Genomic DNA, 22,681 nt, shown 5'->3' on the forward strand with positions numbered 1-22,681 from the left:
TGTTGCTGGGAGTGGGAGTGCTGGTGCTAGGAGTGGGAGTGCTGGTGCTAGGAGTGGGAGTGCTGGTGCTAGGAGTGGGAGTGCTGGTGCTAGGAGTGGGAGTGCTGGTGCTGTGAGTGCTGCTGGTGGCGCAGTTGCTGATGGGGTGGATGGTGGTGGCGTGCTTGCTGGTGGGCAGCTTTTGGAGGCTCTTCCATTGGAAGAAGGAGAGTCCAGTCAGCACCAGCCAAGCTCTGACCCTAAACCTGCTCGGAAGAAACGTGTGGAGAAGCCACGTAATCCTCGCTTCAATGACCAAGAAAATACAGCTCTTGTCACTGGCATTCTGGAGCACTATGACAGTATATATGGACATTTACTAGGTAAGTGTACCTTTACATTTATTATTCAAATACATGTGATCCTAGGTCATCTGAGTTTTGTTCATAAGCAAATATGGGTTCAGAATATCTTTCTATGTTAATTAGTCTGGAAACACAGCTTTTTATCATGCCTTACAAGGACAACTAAACACAGGCGGTCAATTTGCCATAACTGCATACAATATGAATGCAACCTTGCTTACATGTATAGGTTTAGTAGTGAATGCTCATGTGCTTCACATATTACACATAAAACAGCATGTTTGCTATCTCTTGGAACAGCTAGCAGTGTAGGAAACTGGTGCTTCTATTATTATTCATTTACCTCATATATTTTATATGTTTTTCAAGGGCGGACAAGTTCAGCAAGCAGAAAAGAAATGTGGGACACAATAGTCATTGGTGTCAATGCGTGTGGGAATCATGTGAGGGACAAGCGGAATTGTCACAAGAGATTTGATGATATTAGGTCCAAATTGAAAAAGAAAATACAACACCAACGCGTGCATGCTACTGGCACTGGAGGTGGGCCGACACCACAACGTCTCATATTAAGTCAATTGGAGGAGCTGCTTCGGGCAAAATTACTTCCCGTCGTCGTGGAAGGCTTACCTGGTGACCGTGATATAGGAATTTACCCCTCACAATTTCCACCAGGTGAGAAATATTACTGTACTAGGCGTGTCGTTGCTTACAGTTATTTTGCATATTTACACTGCTTTTTATACTGTTTTCACAATATAAGCATACCTGCATCTATATATGTATATGTCTGATTCTGTATATATATATATCTCAAAATAGACATATATGTTGTAGTCCTACTAAAAGCAGTAACTAATATAGCACGTGCCATTGTGTGCTCATTTACATGTGAATTCCCAAAATGCATTGCTGCAGTGGAAGCAATTGATGGTGGGCGAAGATGGGGAACAACAGGGTAGTACACATGTGTAACACATGTTAATCAGAAATTATTACTAGCTACAGGTACAGAACATAAATATGTAGAATATTATTGTGTATTTTATTTAATTTACTCCGACAAACATGACATTACTGCCTATTTTAAGCATGCATCAAATATATTGCATGCAACGGCCTACAAACATCACTTGCACTAACACATCTATAGTTGTTTATGAAAAGGTCCATTTTTGCTTTAAGTCATATACAGACAGCATAATGAGGCACACGTATCATATTTTATGTCATTGTTTTCATAACTTAAAAACTGCACATGACTATTTAGCTCATCTACCATTGTGTTAAAGCAGCTGCAATTAATATCTCATCACAGCATACACTTCAACAGAGGGGGTGGGGTTCAGCATACACACTAATTACAGCCTCATTTTAGGGTCAACTTAGTTCACACCATTTTCACCTGTTTCAAGTAATTGAAAGGTGTGGCTGATTAGGCTTTTTGGGGAAGTGAATACCGTTCTTACAACCTGACTAGCACAACTGAAGTTAATCACACTCATTTGAAAGCTTCACTTTAGCTACTAAATGCCCCAACAACTCATTACTTATCAAAGCGTACGTCACACATTAGTTCACTCATATCTATAGTTGAACTACTATCAACGACACATTATCACACACTGCATGTGTTGTCTTGTTGAGTCACAGCCACATTCAGGTGTGCCACATCTTATATTAATGTACCACACATATCCTCTACCAAAAACAACACTTTTTGCAATATGACCACCTTCATGATAACCATTGTGAATGGTCATCTCATGATAGTTATGTACATTATGATACTGATATCACTACACAACATATGATTTTTATGTTCAAATTTTATCTATTTATCCTCACGCATTACTGCAGAAACATAGTATGTTTTATGTTAGGGAACTCAAAAGTTCTAAGTACACAGGCATGTACATTGTTATTACAACTATTTATGTTCACTTTCACACACACATTTTGGGTTAAGGAAATGATGCTGTTAGGTACTCATAAATACAGAACATACAATAATTGTTTGTTCAATATTTACACATGTAAATGTAAAACTTATGTTATTGTTATATATAGTTGCCCCTGAAGGACATGTGTCACCTGAGAGGGAACAAGTGTCTTCACCTGGGTCAGCCAGCTCAACACACCTAGAAGGTGAGTGTATCAGTTGGTGGCCATATAATATGTGCTCTTCTATATGTTATGTTGTCATGTTCATTATTTGTTTTGCACATCTTCTTTAAATAGGATTACTTAGTGTCAGTGAAAATGAAGTGTAAGGCAACATGTATTGTGTTAGTGATGTTAACTATCATGTAGGAGTTGTGAGTTTACAGCAAGTTTTCATTCACTCATATTTCATACTGAGTCCAAACATTATTCTTAAGTCAAGGTAGTTTTTAATGTGAGGTTATAAAACGTATGGAAACATGTTAGTTGTTTCTTTTGACACAGTAGAATTACATAGTAACACAGCAGAGATTAACATGCCATTTAATAATGTGTACATTTATTTGTAGAACATGATGAAGAGGATTATGATGATGATGATGATGATGATGATGATGCCGCCGCCGCCGCCATAGACACACAAATACAAGCAAGTGACCATGAAGAGGTTCCAATTGAAACTGTTTTACCGCCAAAACGTCCAGCAAATACCACATATGATGCAATTGTAGCTTCTGAGGGAAAAATTGTCGAAGCAGAAAATCATCGCCATTCTGACCTGATGACAGTGCTGGAAAGGATGATTGCACTGCAGGAAGAAACAGTTTCACAATTGGCACATCTCCACAGAGTCTTCATTGAAGTGCCTAAACAGTTGCAAAAAATCAACACCTCATTCGAAGCATTAGTTGTTCAGCAAACACAAGCTAATTACTGGAGAATGACTAATGTACCACAATTCAACACCTCACAGGCAGGATCTGTTCATGCAGGTCAGTTTTCACCACATTCATCTGATATTCATTCACCAGGCCCAAATGTTACCGGTCAAGTAGCAGACATTGCTGTGCAGGTTCCTGATGACATCCTACCGCTGCCATCTGTACAAATTCAGCAGCAGACACCTACAAAGGAGGCGACAAAAACAAAACAAGACACACATGAAACAGACCAACCATCACTTGTGCAGTGTCTACCAACTTGCTCACATGTGTCAGTGGGCACAAGCCCTGTCCGTGAACAGTCACTACCCAAAAGCCCTGTAGGTGAGTCACTGCCCAAAAGCCCTGTAGGTGAATCGCTGCCCAAAAGCCCTGTAGGTGAATCGCTGCCCAAAAGCCCTGTAGGTGAATCGCTGCCCAAAAGCCCTGTAGGTGAATCTCTGCCCAAAAGCCCTGTAGGTGAATCACTGCCCAAAAGCCCTGTAGGTGAGTCACTGGCCACAAGCCCTGTAGGTGAACAGTCACTACCCAAAAGCCCTGTAGGTGAGTCACTGCCCAAAAGCCCTGTAGGTGAATCACTGCCCAAAAGCCCTGTAGGTGAGTCACTGGCCACAAGCCCTGCCCGTGAAGTGCCAGAGGCCACTCAAAGTGGCTCTGTTGTGCCTAAAGTTGGTGGCAAAAGAAAAAGGAAAATTCAAGAGACAACAAGCAGGCCTGTTACTCGCTCGCAAAAGGAACAAAAAAAATAAATGTTATAATTCTCAAAATATGTCTTTGGCCTTGTTTTGTTGACTTCAGATTATCTAATTACTATTGTATGTATGCTGAAGACTGTGTTGTTTCCAAACTTTCAAGTATGTTCTTGTACACGTGAAGTTTTGGAAATGTTAACACTCCTAATTAATGAATAGTGTTATAAATATTTATGTTTTAATCGTCTGTTCAGTAATGGTCCACCAGGAGCCAGTTGCTAAGTTTAGAGAAGCTGCCATTGACTTTGCAGCAAAACATTGCATTTGGGTGTGTTAATTGATGTAATCATTGCATGTGCATATTATTTTCATGCAATTATAAAAGCACCTATTTAACTGCAAACATCTTTCTTGTACGTGTACAGCAGGATTTTGTGTTAAATATTACTTACCTTTGGTGGCCATTGTAATGTTGTCCTTTAATCATTTATGTGTTCTTGTTTCAAGAACATCTCTGAATTTATACTAAAATATATGTAGTATGTATTGATATATGCACACACACACACACAGACACACACTGTGTGTGTGTGTGTGTGTGTGTATATATAGTACTATCTAAACTGGTATAGATGTATTTACAAAAAACATACACTTCATGCTTCCTTGTGAAAACACACTATTTTAATAATACAGGCCTAATGTTTGACAACTATACTAAGTGTGAGCCTCTAACATTATTGGGTGCAAACAAATGTTTATTACTTAATTCACTCATGTTTATCACCATTTAAATAGGTTTCATACAAGGCCTACTTACTGCCATCAATATGTTGTGTGTACTCCTGCAATATAATTTTTTTTTTTATATATATATATATATATATATATATACATATATATATACATATATACATATATATATATATATATATATATATATATATATATATATATATATATATATATACACACACACACACACACACACTATACATATAGTACAATATACACTTTATATATATATATATATATATATATATATATATATATATTTTTATGAGAGAGATATATTTATATATATATAGATACACACGTATTTAAACTCATGCAGACAGGTAGTTAACCAGACTTTCAAATACACACAGAAATGTATGTGGGAAAAAAACATTTCATTTTGCAGGTGTGTGTATTTACTGATATGGCTGTCTAAGCACTATTTTCACACAGTGCTCTTTGTTATTTTTCTAGAAAACTCAATGTTACTGAAATAAAAGTGTAGGAATGTTTTCACAAACGAGATAAAAAAATGATACATGTTTTTCCCACATTCGCCTATCACTAACCACTAAAGTTAAACCAATTAAAAGGACACATCCAATTGGCGTTTGAAATAAGGAGTAAAAGTAGTTACTTTTGTTGACCTTGAAAACGAAATACAGGAATTTGTTAGCCATTGAGCAGAATCATTTTGATGAGCAAAGAACACAGAACTGCACACATCTTTTGTGCTACTCTGACATGGCTGATGAATTCGTTAACCATATGAATCCCCTCTTAGGTTATAAGTACATGGTTTCAGAAGCAATTTTGAACAGTCGCGGACACAAAGCAAGCACACGCCAAATCTATGATTTGATTCGAGCTAAATATCCTTATTACCAAGACCGTAGGCATGCGCGGAATTTTAATTCCTCAATAAGATTCACTTTATCAACTAATGACTTTTTTGAACGTGTGCAGGATAAGCTAGAACACACCTATGGTTTCTGGAAGATTGCAAAGGAAAAGCATTTTACCCTGAAAGAGGGCACATATATTGTTGTGAAAGGCATATTTATTCCTAATGCCAATAGCAATGGATCCGCTACTACTGTTCCGTGTGAATCGATACCTGCTGCAATATCTGCACCCTCCATTCCTGAAACCCACATTGTACAACAACAAAAGTACTATGATTATGTACCAAGCCTTTCAGCTGAAAATGCATTGGAATGGGAACCCGAAGAAATGAACCTACCTCCCGACCAATTGTTTGAAGAAAGCAGTGGCGATTCCTATGAGCGCTTCATGGAGGAGATGTGTGTCATACTGGATTCAGCGGGTGGGTCAAGCGTGGATGAAAATGCCTTGCATTTCTGGAGCGAGCAGTTGCAGCCAGACGAAGAGTTAATTCTAGAAGAATGGTAAATATAACAACCGTTATGCGTTGACTGTGCGTTTAAATTTTTTTTTTTTTTTTTTTTTTAACCACCATTTTCCCTTTCAATGCGTGGATACAGCGTAACATTGCAGACTGCATAACATGTAGCGATCACAAAGAAATTGTTGCCGAATACAATATAGTATAACCTGAAAGAGTAGTACACATTGCTGATGGAATAAATATACGTACTTTCCTATCCCTTTAACCATATTAGCAACATTTTAACATAACTCTAACACATACCTGTTTTGTTATCATGCAACATTTAAAAGCGGGTCCCCCACGTATGACGTGGGACCCTTGTCATGGCCCAAGGCGTCCTTAAAAAGGATTACGGATGTAATCTGCTTTTAAGCAGATATGCTTTTAAGTATATATGTTTCAAGTATTTATGAAGTTTAAAAAGGAAGGAAGACTATTGAATCACTCACTCATCTCTTCTCTTTCCTCAGGTAAAAACATATTCCAATTGTCTGTCTATCCTGATATCCTCCCATGCTGTGTATTTAGTTCTATTTAGGTAAAAACATATTCCAATTGTCTGTCTATCCTGATATCCTCCCATGCTGTGTATTTAGTTCTATTTAGGTAAAAACATATTCCAATTGTCTGTCTATCCTGATATCCTCCCATGCTGTGTATTTAGTTCTATTTAGGTAAAAACATATTCCAATTGTCTGTCTATCCTGATATCCTCCCATGCTGTGTATTTAGTTCTATTTAGGTAAAAACATATTCCAATTGTCTGTCTATCCTGATATCCTCCCATGCTGTGTATTTAGTTCTATTTAGGTAAAAACATATTCCAATTGTCTGTCTGTAAATCATCCCCCTACTGTCTTAATTTAATTCAGCTTTCACACTTGTGCAAGGCAAGGCAAGGCAACACCCACCTTAGAAAAACCATTTGCTTTAACTACCCTCACATGTGCTAATTAAGTTTGTTGTGCCAACCAGGTGACTTTCTAAAAGTATATAAGTAAACTCCTAACAGCCATTGCTGCTAGCAGCCATGCTTTTAAGCAGATATGCTTTTAAGTATATATGTTTCAAGTATTTATGAAGTTTAAAAAGGAAGTTCAAAAAGAAGTGGAAAAGTGGACATCACCTACTGCTTCTGATTCCTGCTTTTGATCTACGTTGGAAAAGAGGATATCATCTATCTAAGACTGCACATCTCAACACTTAACTATTGCTGTGATGCCGCCTTTATTTTTTATATTTGCTGCAACCGCACTTATTTTCAAATTATGCACTTCCTTCCACCAGCCTCATCATGTCTCTAACTCTATTCATATATCTCCATCTCTCCTTTCTTCCCCACTTCTCAGTTCACATGAACTCCTTTCTTACCTGTGTCCTCTGTCACCACACAGCTATACCTCCTGCACTAAAACACACCCCTACAAATCATCCTCACACATCCTCTTTCTATCCATGCTTCTCCTCCTTGCTTCTGGGGATATCTCTCCCAATCCTGGTCCCTGCCTTATTTCTACTTGCTCTCGTCCTCGCCTCCCACATACAACTTCTACTCCTTCTGGTGTTAACCCCTCCAACCTCATACCCATCCCCTGCCACCCTCCCTCCTCTCTCCCTTTCTCCTGTGCCCTTTGGAATGCTCGCTCCCTCTCTAACAAGTTCCTCTCTGTGCATGACTTCTTTCTCTCTCACTCCCTGCTTCACTTTGCTATAACTGAGACCTGGCTCACTCAGTCTGACTCTGCTCTGGAAGCTGCCCTCTCTTATGGTGGCCTTTCCTTCTCCCACACTCCGCGCCTTGATGGCAGGGGTGGAGGTGTGGGGCTCCTGCTCTCATCTCTCTGCCGTTACCGAACTATTCCTATTCCCCCCTCTCTTGCCTTTCCCTCCTTTGAGGTTCACACTGTCCAGATCTTCTCTCCTCTCCCTGTTCATGTGGCGGTCATGTATCGCCCACCTACCTCTACTCATCCCCCTTCTGCCTTTCTCTCTCACTTTGAATCCTGGCTCTCTTTCTTTCTCTCTTCAGACTCCCCTGTTCTTCTCCTTGGGGACTTCAATTGCCACATTGATGACCCCTCTCTCCCTTGGGCTTCCCGCTTTCTTTCTCTAACCTCTTCTTTTGGCCTTCAACAGTGGACTGCAGCCAGCACCCACAAGGATGGCCACTACTTAGACCTGGTTTTCACTAAAAATTTCTCTCTCTCTGATTTCTCCATTTCCCCTTTTCCTCTCTCTGACCATCACCTCATCTCATTCTCTCTATCTCGCTTCTCAACTTCTCCACCTCCATCTACACCCCGGTTCTGCAGAAACCTGCGCTCTATTCACTTACCTGACTTTGAGTCCACGTTACACTCCTCCCTCTCCTCTCTCAGATCTGCTACAGACCCTGACAAACTGGTCAGGAACTACAACTCTGCCTTGTCCTCCTCTCTTGATCTACATGCCCCGCTTTCTCTCTGCCGCACTCGCCCTTTTAACCCTAGACCCTGGCTAAATTCCCACACGCGCATGCTGCGTTCCTCCACTCGTTCCTCTGAACGCCTCTGGAGGAAATCTCATACTCTCGCAGACTTCCTTCACTACAAATTTATGCTATCCTGTTTCAACTCTGCCCTCTCGCAAGCTAAACAAGCCTACTTTTCTTCACTAATCAACATGCACAAGTCTAACCCACGCCGACTGTTCTCTGTCTTTGATACTCTACTCAAACCACCCTCCGCTGCCTCTCCTTCCTCCATCTCCGCTCAGGACTTTGCTGACTATTTTAAGGAAAAGGTGGAATCCATACGTCAGAACATCCCCTCTGTTTCTTCCTCCCATCCTACACCTCTTCCTAACTCTCCTCCTGCCTTCCTTGACTCTTTTTCCACTGTCTCAGAGGAGGATGTGTCGCTGTTGATCGCCTCTTCTCCCTCTACCACTTGCCCTCTTGACCCCATTCCCTCCCATCTCCTAAAACCTCTTGCTCCTACTATAGTCCCTACGCTCACGCACATTTTTAACTCCTCCCTCTGCTCTGGAACCTTTCCATCCTCCTTCAAACATGCAAACAGTCATACCATTACTCAAAAACAGCAAGCTTGACCCTACCTGTCTTTCTAACTATCGGCCTGTCTCCCTCCTGCCTTTTGCCTCTAAACTCCTTGAACGTCTTGTATTCGCTCGCTTGCTCCATTTTCTCAACACCTATTCTCTCCTAGACCCTCTACAATCTGGCTTCCGTACTGCTCACTCCACGGAAACAGCCCTCATTAAAATAACTGACGACCTCCATGCTGCCAAAGACAGAGGTCATTACACTCTGCTCATATTACTCGACCTCTCTGCAGCATTTGACACCGTGGACCACCCTCTTCTCCTTCACATTCTCCATACTCTTGGCATTCGGAACAAAGCTCTATCCTGGATCTCATCCTACCTCTCCCATCGTACTTTCAGTGTCTCTTCTGCTAATACCTCCTCCTCCTCTATTGATCTCTCTGTGGGGGTACCCCAGGGCTCTGTCCTGGGACCTCTTCTCTTTTCTCTGTATACACTCTCTCTAGGTGACCTAATAACATCTTTTGGGTTTAATTATCACCTCTATGCTGACGACACACAAATATATTTCTCAACACCCGACCTTACACCTACTGTACAAACCAAAGTTTCTGAATGTCTCTCTGCTATATCATCCTGGATGGCCCTCCGCCGCCTTAAACTCAACATGGCTAAAACAGAGCTCCTCATACTTCCTCCCAAACCTGGCCCTACTACCTCATTTCTAAAACCTGTCGCTTTTTCCTCCGCAATATAACAAAGATACGCCCTTTCCTCTGTTGCTCGACTGCTAAAACTCTGACTCAGGCCCTCATTCTCTCCCGTCTTGATTACTGTAACCTCCTGCTGTCCGGCCTTCCTGCCTCTCACCTGTCTCCCCTACAATCTATCCTAAACGCTGCTGCCAGAATCACTCTACTCTTTCCTAGATCTGTCTCAGCATCTCCCCTCATGAAATCCCTCTCCTGGCTTCCGATCAAATCCCGCATCTCACACTCCATTCTTCTCCTCACTTTTAAAGCTTTACACTCTTCTGCCCCTCCTTACATCTCAGCCCTAATTTCTCGTTATGCACCATCCAGACTCTTGCGTTCTTCTCAAGGATGTCTTCTTTCTACCCCCTTTGTATCTAAAGCCCTCTCCCGCCTTAAACCTTTTTCATTGACTGCCCCTCACCTCTGGAATGCCCTTCCCCTCAGTACCCGACTAGCACCCTCTCTATCCACCTTTAAGACCCACCTTAAGACACACTTGCTTAAAGAAGCATATGAATAGGACTGTGGCAATTCTGAACACATGGCACATAAAGCTTGGCCCCCTGCAGATGCACTTACCAGAACTCCCTCCTACTGTCTCTGTACATTCTCCCTACCTACCAATTAGACTGTAAGCTCCTCGGAGCAGGGACTCCTCTTCCTTAATGTCTAAAGCACTTATTCCCATGATCTGTTATTTATATTATCTGTTATTTATTGGATTACCACATGTATTACTGCTGTGAAGCGCTATGTACATTAATGGTGCTATATAAATAAAGACATACAATACAATACAATACAATACAAGTCCCGCCCCCAAGCGACGTGCGCGCCTCAAAGCCTATTGGCTGTCATGTTTTGTTATAGTAACGGTAACTGCAGTGTGTCATGTGTGCGGCTCAGTGTTTGTAGGCGTCAACTGGGCGTTAGCCGAATGTTAATTGAGTGGGAGGAGTGTTAGCGTGCGTTTCACGCTGGTTTAACATGACGTCACACGTATTGCATTTGCGCATTGTGTTATCGGCCGTCCTTTCTGTCCAAACACGTCTGTTTAAAAAGAATACAGATGTTCTCGTTTAGAACGAATGTAGTTTCGTATTCATTGTATTTGAAATAAAGATTTTATGTTTAATGGTATTTTCAAGATGTATTGAACGCACAACGTACGCTTTGTTTTGCGCATGCGCTAACAGTTAGTGCAGACAAGCGTGAAGTGCGTACGCACACTAAGATGTGCGCGCACATTTTTCAGTATACAGGCAACGTTCACATCATATACATAGTTATGCCTGCTACAAATTTAAAGAAACATTACATACTGATGTACACTTGTACTTCTAACATATAAGTGAGTGACGTGTGTATGTACACAATCATATAGAGCTGTGTAATGCGTTGTCACGGATACATATATAGTAAGGTGCCATATTTGACCATCATGTGTTTGCTGTATTTCAGAGATGTCGGGGAAGATACAATCGGATCAATGTATGATTTCAGAAGAGTCTACCTTTATATGAGATGATTGTGATGAGGAGCCACCGACTACTATACTACATATGGAACTAATTTTATATTGCTTGCAGCGCTTATTAACAAACAATTAAAAATGTGATACCCTTATGCCTATATTGCATAAGCACTTAATTAACATAATGATGTTGCAAAATAGTGCCTCATGAATTTTTATTGAGTGTTCTTTAATGACTACTATCATTTTATGGCATGGTGTGTTTTATATATAACAACCATTCCCACTCTGCTAACACATTTGTGAATTCTATTGTGTAATGGAACGTATGACTGTCGAAACTATGTAACAATAATAATAATAATTATAATATGAGCATGTTCATGTATAGCGCTGCTAGTTGTACACAGCGCTTTACAGACACATTTTTCAGGCTGAGGTCCCTGGCCCGTGGAACTTACAATTTATTTTTTGCCGCCTGAGGCACAGGGAGATAAAGTGACTTGCCCAAGGTCACAAGGAGCCGACACCGGGAATTGAACCAGACTCCCCTGCTTCAAAATCTCAGTGCCAGTGTGTGTCTTTACTCACTGAGCCACTCCTTCTCCCAATGTAAAGGACACTTACAACCAACTAGCCATTTCTTGTTAAAAATCTCTTGTTACATGGGTATGTTGATAAAATGGTTTGGGACAGTAGCAAATAATGTTATTGGCCAGATGTTGTGGTCCCCTACAATGCATGATGTTCTGATTATGACATCAACATCATGTAATGAAGTACGTTTCTGTGTATATTTCATTAACCTAACTAACTATAGTTTACTGTGTTTATTAAACGTTCTAAAAATACATAGTATAGTCAATATGATGATATAAGCTACCATAATAAAGCTGGTGTTATCATTTGTCGGTGTTATACATGGATCCTACACAAATTGATACAGACACAAACAGTTGTGTTACAAAGTGTGTCTATGCTAATGTGCACGTGATTGACGTTACAATTGTGAGAATACTTGATAATTAACATCATGATAATGATGAAGTGACGTGATTTATATTCCATAAATATTACCAACATTGTCATATTGGTAAATTATAAATGCTAAATGACAGTAACATTAGCGACAAATTTGTCTTCTCTGTTAACAGTTTAACACTTGGTACATGTAGGACACATCCACACACGTGTGACTTATACATACACATGTCACAAATTTAAATTAATGTTGACTATTAATTCCTAGCATTACAAAACACCAACATTGCTAAATATAAGATGTAGTACGCATTGTTGTGATTGCAGGCATTCATGCATGGAGTTTTATGATCAGTCAATTTCATCCGTGATGAATGATCTCCCGTAAGTAAACACATAAGTACAGTTATCCCCTTTTCTCCAAACACCTCTATATTACATTAATGGAATTTATAAGGAAACATACATAAAATGTGATGAAATGTGAGTAATCATTTTCTAATACAATGCACATGAAAGCTCAAGAGTAGCTAAATGCATATACATGATACAGAAAGTACATGTATGTTACATTTGTGTTAAAACCAATATGTAGGGTTTTTACTTCAAATAATTATAGGAAGATTGAGGTAGGCACATCTTATGAGAGATGTCAGCAAATATACATACCATGATCAGTCATACTGGAGATATACCTATAATGCAAAGGAACAATATATAAATTGCAAACATTGACATGCCATTTTCAGTACCGTAAACAACACAGCAAAGTGTGTATTTGGTGTTAAATGTGCAACACCATGTATATTTCATGACATTCAAAATGTAAATCAGGCTGGTGTACACATCATATGGATGTACATGTTACACTGCACCAATAACATTGTATGTAAGCATACTAGAAGCATGAATGAGTATGGGCATAATATGTGTATTGTGTTAGCATAAGGAACAACACAATGCTAAAATATTAGTGCTTTGTTACCCCAGTTGTATTCAAATACACACAACTAAAGTAAAATTGAAGAGGGATTATATAACCTGTGCAACAATAACATACCGGTGCCACATCCCTTTGTGCACACAGCAGAGAGAAGAAAGGTGTGCAACCCATATTCATCTGTGTCCTACCAGAAGGGTATATAAAAAAACATTATTGTTAAGATAACATAATGTAAGTATAAAAGTATAACTTGGAACATATATGTTTTTACTTACAAGAAAAAAATGAATTGATGAGATTCTGGCGTGTCTGGCCACCACTGGCTGTTTGTTCATTTTCAGCAGCTACATGGGTGGGATGCTCGTCTACCAAAGGCTCAGCTAGGTCTAACTGTACATTGTGCCTGAGTGCAACATTGTGCAAAATCATCAGGCAAGGATAATATCAGACACTTTTTGAGGCTTGTATAGAAGAGCCCCACCAGTTCTGTCCAGACACCTAAATCTGGTCTTGAGTAGGCCAAATGTCCTCTCTATAACAGATCTTGTAGATATATGGGCTGCATTGTACCTGTCCTCTGCTTCAGTTTGAGGGTTTAGCACCGGAGTCAAGAGCCACGGCCTAATTCCGTATCCTGAGTCACCTATAATGAATGTAGCACACATAAGCTGACATTAGTGATCAAATTGTACAATGCCAACATTCCTAAATAAAAAAGTGTTTTGTGTTAGAACATGTAAATGTGTACTCACCCAGCAGCCAACCATGTTCAAAATGTCCCTCTTCGAACGCATGGAAGACTGAAGAGTTCCTCAGGATAGAGGAATCGTGACTGGAACCAGGGAATTTGGGAACCACATGCATTATCCTCATCGTGGCATCACATACCACCTGTACATTGAGTGAATGGTAGTGCTTCCGATTGCGGTACACATGCTCACTCTGACTAGGTGCAATCAAAGCAACATGTGTGCAATCGATTGCACCCAGCACACATGGTATCCCTGCTATATTATAAAAGCCAGTCCTGACTTCCAGCCACTCTGTCGCCTCTGTAGGAAAATGAATATAATTCCTAGCGCGTCTATTGAGTGCATAGAGAAACTGGGTCAAGGCCCGCGAGAATGTAGATTGCGAGACCCCGCCCACTATGCCCACAGTTGTCTGGTATGACGCGGAAGCAAGATAATGTAATGAGCACAGCATTTTAACAAGCCCAGGGACTGCACGACCTCTGGCTGTGAAAAAATCTAAATATCCCCTTAGCTCCTGATAAAGAGCTAAGATTGCTGCTGAACTCAAACGATAGCGACTTACAATCTCCTCCTCACTCATCCCATCTAACAGGGTTCTCTCCCTGTACAGACGCGGACGAGGCACAACTTGTCTCCTCTGTCTTCTCCTCTGATCTCCTGTCCCTCGGCCTGTCCCTCTCCCTGTCGTATCCGCGTGACTGTCCCTGTCACTGTCCCTCGGTGTGTCCCTCCCTTGCCCTATATGATTCTCTTCATCATCAAGCATGTCATAGAAAAGAATGTTCCTCCGTCTCCTAAACAATCTCAACATTTTGAAATGAGTAGCTGTGAATGATCAGGTAATGGGCGTCCTTTAAATAGGTATGTGATGATGTCAGGTGACATAGTAAAATGCAAGGTGTTACATTAACATAATAAAGTACTTCTGTGGCAAGCTGTGTGCAGTTCTTGTTATAAGTATTTGTTGTGTGTATTCTGCAGGGAATGATGATATTTGGCAATGATGTGACGTGAACCTTTGTAGAAACAATGCTTGCAAATAAATAGTTGCATGTGCAATGCATTTAACACTTGTGAACGCAACAGTCAGTCATGTAATTAGGCAAAAAGGCTGAGATTGACGTGGGAAAAGTTTTGTGTAACATGTGTAATTAGGCATGTTATTGTGACATGTTGACAACAATGAATAGTCGTGTGCATATGCATGCATTTGTGTAATGAGGATAGTTGCTATAAAATGAGTTTACAAGGTGTCCCAATGCTGAATTACTGTACATGTGTGTATAAGTTAGGTTGAAGTGCTTGTAATGCTACGGTTACAATGTAAACATGCAATGTGATTGAGCGTCCAATAAGTGACGTCATGAAAATAGGGAGGACCCAAAACTATATGTAAACATGAGAAGACAGATGTACATGAACGTTTAAAGATGCGTGACACATTACAAGCATTGTGTAATGTAAAGGAAGATGAATATACGGTGTATGTGTGACATGTGTGACATGTGTAACATCATGTAAATAATTGTCGCTCAGTTCAGTAAAATGTGTGATATGATGTGAGGTTCTCCTTTAAGAGTTGAGTATAGTATTTTCCCTTGGCACATCATCACATGATGAGTAATGTGACCCGCAAATGCTGCAAACATGTAAAAGTATAATGTTATGCAAATAATACACGTCAGCTGTGACACAATGCAGGGAATGCCCCCACACTGTAATGCAAATGACGTTTGTATTGTGAGCAATGAAACGTAAACAGTACTATACTGTTATACGTCCCCGCTCCATTGACTCCATTGATGTACAGAAGATTTTTTTTTTCTAAGTGCCGTTCCGGCAGCCTTAGCGATCGTTCTCCCCTCCAAACTGCCAACTTTAGTTGGCGGGAGAAATTGGCCATAACATCTCAATTTCGTAGTGCCGATCAGGCCCGATAAGCTGTTTTTTTTTGTTGAATCCAGCCGATTTAAAAAAGTGGCGATCAGTGGCGAAAACAGGCTTATCGGCAGCCGACTGGCCATAACAAAATAATCGGCTCCGAAACCTGGCGAAATCAAGCACTTATCGGCGCTTACTGAATCTCAAACCCAATTTTGCCTATAAAATGCCGATAAATCCCTTATCAACGCTTACTGCATGAGGCCCTATGTCTATCCGACCATTACTCAATTGACTAATGTCATAATTGAACGAACTGGGGTATATATAGAAGCAGAGATGAATGGAGCATTTATCCCTGACGAAGAAACCCACTATTTGGAGTTTCGAAACGCGTAGGAGGTTTTTTGGCACCGCAGGGACACCGTAGCAGTGGATATTCAGTGGTGACATCAGCGGAAGAGTTGATCGAGCGTTCTCCGGCAGCAATTCTACGCGGAACATAGAAGTTGATCCTCCACACACAGCTGGCGTATTTCACCCCATGGCGACCGGTTGATCCGGCGGAAAAGACCCTAAAACCAATGCACATGTCCTATTCACTTCTGGTGAGTAGGATTCCAGTTTTTACCGAGGCGGAGCAAGTTCAAAGATCAATTGGTCTAGTGCAGAGGCACATCAAAGTTTTAGTGTAATACTTTGTAATTTTTATTGTTTATTTTTAACATTGTGTAATAAATTGCTCTTTTTATTCATGATTCTAGTTGTCCCTGGGTAATGCACTATTGCAGGCTATCTGCATGTTTTGTCTTTTCTCCTGAGGTATTCGTTTAAGAGAAGATTCCTGTTTCCAATCCACGCCCTTGCCTCAGCACCACAGGAGGTTGTTGGCATCCTGCAGATTAAGACGGAGAGCCTTGTCAGTGGGGCAACTTGGTGGAGGAATGCAATCAAGGTCTTCCAGCAGAGTAGTTCCACTGCCGTTACCATCTTTATGGGAGATCTTCCATTCCTTGAACCAAGGCATACTGGAGCTGAGCTCAAACATGTTGTCAATTATTCTAGTCATAAATTGGCACAAATCAAGTGTTTCAAGGTTGTAACCAATCTTCATGATGTAAGTTCTGGCTTCCTTAACATTTTCCTCATATCTCTTCTGGCTGTAAGGTGCTCAATTGAATCAATCTTGTTAATGTCAACAATCAGTTGTTTAGACAATATAAGAGAAATGCAGCACACCTCAAAAAGAAAAATAATGATACAGTTACCGGTGCTCCAGTGTTTGCACGAAAACCTGCAATCAGTCCTGAACAGATGAACAAAGGAACATACGACGTTTCGACCATAATGGTCTTTATCAAGTGACAATGGCATGTCACTTGATAAAGACCATTATGGTCGAAACGTCGTGTTGGCTCAATAAATGAGTTTGATTTGCTAAACCCGTTGTGCCCTATGTTCCTTTGTTCAACAATCAGTTGTTTCACACACAGAGTGTAGGCTAGGAGAATTTGCTCATGAGTTTGTCCATTCTTTGAAACAACAGCTTTGATTAACAAACCCCAGCAGTAAAGGACATGGCTGCACAGTCAGCCTTAGAAGTACCGGTTCTCATGTTCATAATTAAGTGGGTAAGGACATCAATGATCATAACATAGTATTTGCTGGTCTCAAATTTCCACAGGATGATGTTAATCATAATACAATGTTCACGTACAGCCTTCAATTTGTCCACAACCCAGGCACACTTAATGGAGCCCTTTCCCTTTTAAGCAGCTTCCTTGTCAAAATTGTCAACAGTTCTCTTATTGATACTGCCACATTTGTAGATAAGATGTCCGGTGGTTGTAGACTTGCCAGAGTCTACGAGTCCAATTACAACTATGCTGATGTGAGCCTTTTCATTTACCTTTGTGACTTGTTAGATGTTTGGTGATGGACTCCTAAGAACTCACAGCAGACCCAGTAAAGAAGAACAATAACCACTTTTTTAAAAGTAACATTATCAAATCTCTGTGCTTGCTTCTTTTTGTTTTAGGTAAAGCCCCACCAATATATAATTGCAAACATATTATTAAGACTGCCAGACTCTATCATTAGGAGAATACGTGAATAAGTGTAAGGTGGTAAAATAGGCTATTAGAACTTCATGGTTTGGCCACTAAAATTGAAGCTTTTTGTAAGTGATACTCAAGTACTAGACCTTTATTAATATATACAACTGTAATACAAGAATTCACTTGAGAATTCAGAGATTAACTTTTTGTCATGTGGTGAACAATCTTACTTGTTGAAGGGCATCATTCAACTTTAATGTCTTGTCATAAATAAATCAGCGTGTTTTGTTCTCAAGTCTTGATATTTCCTTTCAGAACAGTAACTGGAATTTGTCAGAAAGTTTGAGATAAAATTTAATGTCTTTTCTTTTTCAGAGTTGTATTGTGCGCTGGTGCATTTCTAATGCTTTGTTTATGAGGACAGACTTTCTGACATTCATATTGGACTTCTTTTATTATATATTCAGTTACATGAAGTACAGTAAAAAAAAAATACATCCACATATGAAACTATTGTTGTTCATTTTCTAGATGTATTTAGAGGAAGAAATACTATAGCATGTATTAGATGGAAACTATTTAGTACAGTTTGAGACCAGGACTTGTAAAACATGCTTGCAATGAATTGTAGTTTTAAAATATCATAAAGTTAAAAATAATACAGTACTCTTAAGCAGCCTGTTAACTTCTTCCTCTGAGCTGCAAGTATTAATGAAAAATGCATTTCATATAAAATAGATTCAAGCTACATGTACAAGAGATACAGGGGCCTATGCAGGAAACGGCGAAAAGCCCTATCTCGCCAGTTTTTCGGCAAATATGCCTACAGCAATTCTGTAAATGCCAAAAAGCTTTGAGATGAGCAAAATCTGCCTTTTTTTTTGGCGGAAAATAAAACTCGCCGCGCGGGTGGCGAGAAGCAATATCTCGCCAGTTTTAAAACCCGCTGTATTCTAGTAGCGCCGATCAGCATCTCGGTGCTGATAGCCGCTCTAGAATGGAGAAATTTTCTCCAAATCGCTCCGCCAACAAAAGTTGGCAAAAAGCTGGTGCTGAGCGGCGATACGGGACATTGAAAAAATCAGGCCCTTTTCCTGCCACAGATTGATGCCGGGGGGCTCCAGAGCTGATTCCCAGTAATATCAGCACCGAAGGCCTCCCCCCATGCATCCGAAGCAGGAATAATGCATTAACAGCCCACTTCATTACCTTAGCGGCTAACCGCTACCTAAGTGGTTTATACCGCTACAGTCATGAAGCGGTTAAGCCCTCCAGCTACCCACCCGCAAGCCATAAACACCCACCGTTGGGGCGATTACACACTGCACCCATCCCCGCTAACCACTATATATATATATATATATATATATATATATATATATATATATATATATATATATATATATATAATACATCACTAACCCCTTAAGGTCCCTAACATTTTTGAGATGCACAGCAATGACACTATAGGCTGGCGGTGGCCCTCGGGTGTTCCCCGCAGGTGTCCCCGCTTGCCTGCACTATCAAGTCTGTGCCCCAAAAAAATAATTAAAAAACACATAAATACTTTTACATAAATACACCCCCCCACTACCCAGCCCCGTGAGGCATAACCACCATCATCCCTACACACCGGGAGGCCTACCCTCCCTCCCTTGAGGACAATACCCCCTACCCCCAATACCTCATTCAAAACAATACACACACCCACACTAAACATAACAATTATTAATAAACTATACATAACCCACCCACACCATATAGCAAATATATTGTGGTATTACTTAACACCTTAATAAAAATAACGGTTAAAAAGCGGTAAAGTTATTCATGGGTAAAGCCACCCTGCACCCATTCATTTGTAGAGTGCCTTCATCATTCACATATATATAATATTTTAAATATATAAATATAAAAATATATTTAAAATATATGTATGATTAAGCAATCTACAAAGAAATGGTAAAGGATATCCATGTACAATTTAAAACATCCGATCTCACTGCCAAATTAAAAACAAAGCCAAATGAAAATTAAAACACATTGCATAAGAGAATACTGCAAGCACCTATCCAAACCAGTAAATAGCAAATTGCAATAAAACATACAATTGAATAATGTGTACATGATGCAAATTATATTTCCATCATGTACACAATAGCAATCAATGGTCCAAAACAAATACACGATTGAAAGTAAACATTCAATATAAACAAAGCAAGTAGACAATAATAAATTACCAACACACAATTTATGCCATCCGAAATACATTACAAGCAAATCTAAACCCAAAACCCTATTCAATACTGTTATGCAAAAACAAAACCATTCCAAAAAAAATTATATTTCTAACTAACACGATCATATACAATCTAACTTCACCAAATAAGCCACAATAAAAAATAAAGGCAGGGTCCCAACATAAATCCATGCAATCATCATCATCTGAAATGACATAAATAATTCAAAATAACATTGCACACACACAAATTTAACCAAACAGGGAAAATACTTGTACAAGACATGAAAAAATGCAATTAACATTTGAAAAACAGCCCTTTAATAAACATGTATGTATATAGCTCCATAGGGATATATATACATACATGGGCATTAAATGGACATTAAAAAAATAAATCTGACATGTTAGAAAAAAACAAAAAAACAGTTACAACTTAAATAAAATACATTTCTTTAGTTTACTTACCATTAGATGACCAATGACCGACTTCCGGGGAAACCGCTATGGGCCTCATGCAGAGAGCAGCGAATTTTAAAAATGGCGAATTTCATAAAAAGGAGCTTTTTTGGAGAGTTTTAATCTCCATATGCAGAAAAGTGCGAATTCTGCTATGTTTAACATGGATGCGTCTGGCGAGTTTAAATTGGCGAGATGCGCGCTTCGGAAACATGTAAAAACAAATTCGCGCCTTTTTTTTTCCCTTTGCAATGGCCGCGAGCGCCAGTTTTTTTTGGCGAGGCAAAACGGAGACAATCGCGCCATTTTATTGGCGCGAACAGCCGCTAGATGCCGTTCGCGCCTCTCTGCATACGGATATATTTTAAACTGGCGAGATTGCGGTTCTCGCCAGCCGCGAGGCGAGTTTTACAAATAGAAATGAAAAATTGGCGCGATTTTCGGAAATCTCCATTTTCTGCTGTTTTCTGCGCGATTATCTCCAAAAAATGGCGAATTTCGAAAATTCGCTGCTCTCTGCATAGGCCCCTATGTCTGTAACAAATCCATAGACAGGAACCAGGAACCCATGAAATTAAAAAAACTTTGTAATCGAATGTGGTGTCTTCTTTCTTGTCTTTATAATCCATACCGTCTGTGGTCTTCTTTTTGGGGTCTTCTTTACCGTATACGGGGTCTTCGGGGTCTTCTGGCTTCTTCTTCTACGACGCACTGTCCATCTTCTTCTGAGGGGAGGTCCTCTCCCCATGGCGTCTAGCTGGAAAATGAGACGACACAGGCTTTTATAGACCTATGGCGTCACATTTTGCATCAAATGGTTCTCACGGTCCTGATTGGTCCATGAAAAGCATGTAATTTTGGTTAAGGAAAAAAAAAATGATGACGTCATTTAAAGGAAATTAAGCCAGCCAATCAGAATGGCTGTGCTTAATTTCCCTTTAACATGACGTCAACAAAACCAAAATGGCGCCATCACATGGGACTAGAGCCAATGAGATCGTGGGAACTAAATCAACGATCTCATTGGCTCTAGTCCCAGGTGACGGCGCCAACTGGGTTTATAGTGTGCTGTTTTGTCACTGCTAATACATGTCTTTTTGCTTATCTGAGTGTTGCTGCTTTTGTGCCTTCTCTTATGGGAAGACAGGGTTTATATATATATATATATATTTTTTTTTATGTGAATGATGAAGCCACTCTACAAATGAATGGGTGCAGGGTGGCTTAACCCATTAATAACTTTAGCGCTTATTAGCCGTTATTGTTATTAAGGGGTTAAGTAACACCACAATATATTTGCTATATGGTGTGGGTGGGTTATGTATAGTTTATTAATAATTGTTATGTTTATTACGGGTGTGTGTAATGTTTTTAATGTGGGTATTGGGGGTAGGGGATATTGTCCACAAGGGAGGGAGGGTAGGCCTCCCGGTGTGTAGGGGTGATGGTGGTTATGCCTCACGGGGGTGGGCAGTGGGGGGGGTTGCTTAGGCCTCCAGAGTGGTGGGTGAGGATGGGTTAACCCCTTTATGATGGTAGCGGTTAATAACCGCTACGTGATTAAGGGGTTAAGGGACATAACATTGGCTCTTTTTATGCTTGTGTGTGTTTTTCAGCACCCAAGGCCATGGACGGTGATGAAGACGAGGATGGCCTTCATCGTGGCTGGTGGCTAAGGATGAGTGCAAGATTTATTTATTGGGATTAATGTATTTTACATGGGCACATGCACTATTATCCATATGTACTGTGTATGCGTTAGGGGGGGTGTATTTATTTACAATAATGTATGTATTTGTAATTGATTTTTTGGGGCACACAATTGGTACTGAAGGCAAGTGGTGACCCCCGGACTGCTGCGGGAACACCCGAGGCCCACCGCCGGCCTATAGAACCATTCCTCTGCCTAAAATAATAACTATGGGTTATGTATATAAGGAGGGTATAGGGGTTGTTGGGGGCACCGAGGTTGATTGTGTTGTG

At 40.2% G+C, this 22,681-nt stretch overlaps 1 pseudogene; it reads right to left on the bottom strand.

Annotated features, from left to right (window-relative positions):
* The window catches only part of LOC142490704 (elongation factor 1-alpha, somatic form-like), a 28,905-nt pseudogene extending 7,459 nt beyond the window's left edge, over positions 1-21,446 (bottom strand).
* Positions 21,447-22,681: the final 1,235 nt, after the last annotated feature.

Source organism: Ascaphus truei, chromosome 3, assembly GCF_040206685.1.
Source record: "Ascaphus truei isolate aAscTru1 chromosome 3, aAscTru1.hap1, whole genome shotgun sequence".
Classification (NCBI taxonomy): Eukaryota; Metazoa; Chordata; class Amphibia; order Anura; family Ascaphidae; genus Ascaphus; species Ascaphus truei.